Source organism: Siphateles boraxobius, unplaced genomic scaffold (genome assembly GCF_051911475.1).
Source record: "Siphateles boraxobius isolate OS27281-9 unplaced genomic scaffold, OSU_SipBor_1 62, whole genome shotgun sequence".
In the NCBI taxonomy this organism is placed as follows: domain Eukaryota; kingdom Metazoa; phylum Chordata; class Actinopteri; order Cypriniformes; family Leuciscidae; genus Siphateles; species Siphateles boraxobius.
This window is the reverse complement of record NW_027509189.1, coordinates 509,994-515,000: the sequence shown is the minus strand read 5'-3', so window position 1 is coordinate 515,000 and position 5,007 is coordinate 509,994. Positions and strand designations below refer to the sequence as shown.

The 5,007-nt window shown below is 37.5% G+C and overlaps 1 long non-coding RNA gene across 3 annotated transcripts in view; it reads left to right on the top strand.

The window, feature by feature from the left end:
• The window catches only part of LOC143719396 (uncharacterized), a 27,296-nt gene extending 22,917 nt beyond the window's left edge, over window positions 1-4,379 (top strand). For 2 of the 3 annotated variants that reach the window (XR_013196493.1, XR_013196492.1), the window contains exon 4: window positions 863-2,997. This is a non-coding gene — a long non-coding RNA (uncharacterized LOC143719396). Of the gene's footprint in view, window positions 1-862; window positions 2,998-3,937 lie in introns of those variants that run through there. The other variant, XR_013196491.1, reaches the window with a different exon arrangement.
• The last annotated feature ends 628 nt before the right edge of the window (window positions 4,380-5,007 follow it).

Below are 5,007 nucleotides of genomic sequence, written 5' to 3'. Positions count from 1 at the left end.
TGTCTATCTATCATCTGTCTGTCTGTCTATCTATCTATCTATCTATCTGTCTATTTATCTACCTGTTTGTCTATCTATCTGTCTATCTGTCTGTCTATCTATCATCTGTCTGTCTATCTATCTGTCTATCTATCTGTCTGTCTGTTTATCCATCTATCTGTCTGTCTGTCTTTATATCTATCTATCTATCTATCTATCTATCTATCTATCTATCTATCTATCTATCTATCTATCTATCTATCTATCTATCTATCTATTCATCTGTCTGTCTATCTATCTATCTATCTATCTATCTATCTATCTATCTATCTATCTATCTATCTATCTATCTATCTATCTATCTATCTATCTATCCCTCTATCTCTCTATCGTTCTTTCCATCCATCCATCCATCCACCCTCTGCTAAGATGCCTTGTTTTGGCCAAATTCTAAGGCAAAACTCAATCTGAGAACGCATAGTTACAAGCACAGGCACAAAAAGCGGACAAGATATGTCCACGAATGTGGCCAAAGCTAAACGTTGACAAGTGTTGATTAGTAATAAGCTAATTTTAATACTGAATACCCAGTGTGTGTGCTAGTTATATTCTGAATGGAATACTGTTCACTTTCTTCTCCAAATCCTTTTCTTTTTAGTAGTATTCATCCCTCTTGACCTTTCCAGACTGCTTGCTCCCTTCATAACTGGGGCCGCATCTGAAACAAAAGCAAAATTATGGGTCTGGTTTGGCTGGGTGGGAGAGGAGAGGAGTGACCCTGGCATGTGGTTCTCCTGAGCCCGACCAGGCCGAGGTGAAAAGAAGAATCTCGATGAATGTGAAGAAAACCCGACCACAGCTAATTTAAATGTGTCATTAACAGGACGGGAAGATCTAAACTGGTGCTGGCAGAGACCCTGGAAAAAAAGCCACATATTCCTGAAGACATCTCTTGTTTTTCCCTCTTTTGTTGAGAGATTCAGGGAGTCGTGAAGTGGAGCCCTCCTGCCCCTCGTGTAAGCGCTGTACTTAACACCTCATAAATTTTCCCTGCAAGAGTGCCGAGTAACGGCTTCCTAATGACATTTCCCATAGCCGTTACGCACCAACGTTCAAGGGTAACCACGGTAGGACAACACGTTAATGGACGTGTATATTTTTGTTATCTCCGAATGTCAATGTAAACATCAACGTTTTTTCACCAGGTCAAAAGAAACTCGAGCACAACTGCTATTAGCATATTAGCGTTAGCTCTCGTGGTGACAGGTTCTTGAACCAGAACGAATTTATTCCGACAGGAACTACCAGAGAAACTCATGTTTCAGTAAACAGAAACCCCGGACGCCAGGGTCAATTGCTTAAACACACATACACACTTCCAGTCCTGTGTTGTGGCTAGTTTTAGTATTATAGAAAAATAAAATTAAAGATGCACAAAATAATGTCATATCAGTGTTGCAGGCCAATACGATGGCCATCTTGGACTTTATACTGAATAGGTGAGAGAAAACAATAAATTTATTCCACTTTTTCCACAAAAAGTCTGTTTTTCTGGCCAATTTGATGGCGATCCTGGACTTTATACTGAATATGTGAGAGAAAAGAATTGATTTATTCTACTTGATCCTCAAAAAGTCTGTTTAGTCTGTTTTGCTGTCCAATATGATGGTGATCTTGGACTTTTATACTCAATAGGTTAGAGAAAACAATCAATTTATTCCAGTCAATCAACAAGTAATCAGTTTTGTGTGTTTTCCAGGTCAGTATGATGGCGATCTTTGAATTTGTACTGAATAGGTGAAAGAAAACAATTGATTTATTCCAGTTGATCAACAATTTGTCAGTTTTGTGATTTGAAGGCCAATACAATGGGGATCTGGGTCTTTATACTGATTAGGTAAAAGAAAACAATTGATTTATTCTACTTGACCCTCAAAAAGTCTGTTTTGTTTGTTTTGCAGGCCAATGCGATGGCGATCTTGGACTTTATACTGAATAGGTGAGAGAAAACAATTGATTTATTCCAGTTGATCAACAATTAGTCCGTTTTATCTGTTTTGCAGGCCAATAATAACGGGGATCTTGGACTTTTTACTGAATAGGTGAGTGAAATAATCAATTTATTCCACTCAGTCCTCAAAAAGTCTGTTTTGCAGGCCAATATGATGGCGATCATAGACTTTATACTGAATAGGTGAAGGAAAACAATGGATTGATTCCAATCGATACACAAAAAGTTAGTTTTGCAAGTCAATACAATGGCGATCTTGTATTTTATACTGAATAGGTGAGATAGAAAAAGCTATTTATTCCACTCAATCCACAAAAAGCTATTTTTAAGTCTTTTTTAAACCAACCTTCAGACTTTTTTTAGTCATATCTATAAACCAAAGCCCCGTGTTTTTGGCTTTACTGCAGCTCTTCCTGTGGGGATGGAGCCCGCCGTGGCTTCTGAGTAATCTCAAACCCCATTCAACATCCTTGAGTTGCCTGAACCACTTCTCCCGCCAACCAAAAGCATCGTTTTCTCAGAATCCACAATGGGCTTCAACCAGCCACTCCAATAAATGATGCCACACACAGTCATGTTAGTCAAAAAAACAGCCTCAAATGCATCGTCTTGGTGCACGACTATTAAGTGTAATTGAATAAATCCACTCACTCTTAAAATGGGATTCGTTTGGAAGCCAAAATCTCACATTATATTGGAGGTCCAACACTTTAGGCGATGTGTTTATTTGTCTGTTTACATAATAACCTCAAATCAATAAAGTCCAATAGTTCAATACCAAACCTGTGCCAACAATGGGCAATTTAATCGTGTAACAGTTCATAAAACTCGCATTTCAGTTCGAAACGATACAGTGGTGTCACGGTTCGGTACATTTTCGATACAGCAAAAAGAAAGAAATGCCAAGCGAAATTTCCTATTTATTTAAAGAAAAAATATTTTTAAAAAGTGTGAGTTTTCCTAAATCTTGAAACTTTTAGTTTTATAAATGTGGGTGATCTTTGAAGGATGAACAAATAATGTTTTGGTCATCACATTAAAAATAACATTTAAATATGATAATATTTGAGTTTTGAAGTGCTGGAAAAAGATGTGTGATGTACTTGAAAGCATGCATTGGTCCGAACTGATAAACGGTCCATGAAGCACAAAATAATGAGTAGCGCAGTTTCGATCCGCTTTCATTGCGTTTGCCATTTGATATTGCGCAACATTCTTTTAGTCAGCAGGAAAAATGGTCCAACAAATCGTTCGGTTTGTAATGCGTACCGAACTCGAAAGCCTCGATAGGTTCAATACATGTATCGTTACACCCCTAGAATTTAACCATAAATTTGTATCGCAATTGTGTGTTATAAAGTCAGAATTGTGAGAAAATTTCAGAATTGTGAGACAAAAAGTCGCAATTATCTTTTAATTTTTTTATACCGTGGTGGAAACAAGCTTCCATATGCTCATTATTGCTTTTAGAGTGAAAAGCAGTCAATAAAGGCTAGTCCAGGATCAGTTTTCTCCATAATAAAGGAATATTTTGGCTGGATGTATTGTGTGGATTCTGAGTTTATCTTGTTATAATAAGCAAGTATGTAAATAAGACATTCACTGTGCATCAGCTTCACTGATTATAATGGACCTTTGTGAGATCTCGATGAAGTTGTATAACCGCTTTTTAATGATAATAAAATAAGCGCTCTTTGGGAACCAGCTGCCATGCCAAATCCTGCATATAGTACATGTTTTTAAAAGGGAAGCGCATATCCTCATTATTCCGCTTATGATCCGGAAATTTATAATTTGTGTTTTGGTGTTGTTTTAATATATAACTTTCAGTTATATTAGGCTAATACAGGATGTTATTGTTTTGGTGAATGTCTGTTTCGTAGAGAGTGTATGTTCTATATGTTCTGAGTCATGCTGAGGTTGTGTGTGTGTGTTTGCTTAAATTAGTCATGCCCAGCGTGGGGAAAGTGACCAGTGTGCGTTGACCTCCCGAGGACTGCCCAACGGTGACGTGTGTGTGTGTGGTCCCGACTGGTCCAAGGTCAGCCAAAGCCTCTGTGGTGCTCCAAAAGCAGTGACATTTTCTCAGGTTCAGGAATTGTAATTTTGGGTGCAGCAATGTTAAATACATCAACATTTTTGTGCTGAGTTTATGAAAAGATGAGATGTTAGCCTGCAATTATCCCGTGCAGTGTTTACACCTCGACCTTCCCTGCCCTGAGAAAACACACTCATTCCCAGACACTTCCTAATGTTGTTCACTGTGGATTTAATCAAATGTAGAATATTGCATAATACAACTATTTATGTATTTTTAAGAGCATTAGTTGACAGGTCTTGCGGAAAAAAAACTATAATATATTTGTTATGATTTCGCAGTTAATATAAAATTAAGCAACATTGGGAATATTCATCAATTTGAATGCACTTTTTAATTGGCCATTCAATTTCTTAAAGACTACACCTTTTTGTTTTTGCAACAGTCTGAAGATTATGTTTTCATAGCATTTCTCAAAAATTCATTTCAGTATGTTTGATTCATTTCTGTGAATCAGTTCAGATGCTTTAATGATTCGATTCTAAACTCGTGAAGCGATTCACTGACTTATTTGTCGTGTGTGTGTGTGTGTGTGTGTGTGTGTTCTGTGTGTTCTGTGTGTGTGTTCTGTGTGTTCTGTGTGTGTGTGTGTGTGTGTGTGTGTGTGTGTGTGTGTGTGTGTGTGTGTGTGTGTGTGTGTGTGTGTGTGTGTGTGTGTGTGTGTGTGTGTGTGTGCGCGTGTAATCTTTTTGGCCATATAGATTTGTATGAAGTCACAAAAAAAGAGAGAAAAATACAGCTTTTAAGTCATCGAATATCAAACAATTATTGTAGAAATGCTAAAAAAAAATATCTGTGTTATTTTCTGTCAATAAACTCCCCGCCTTTGGTAGACATAACATGAACAGTCTGCCACGGTGACAGTAACTCGCCTTGTCTCTGAGACAATAAAATCTGCACCCAAACTGATGATGGAAAG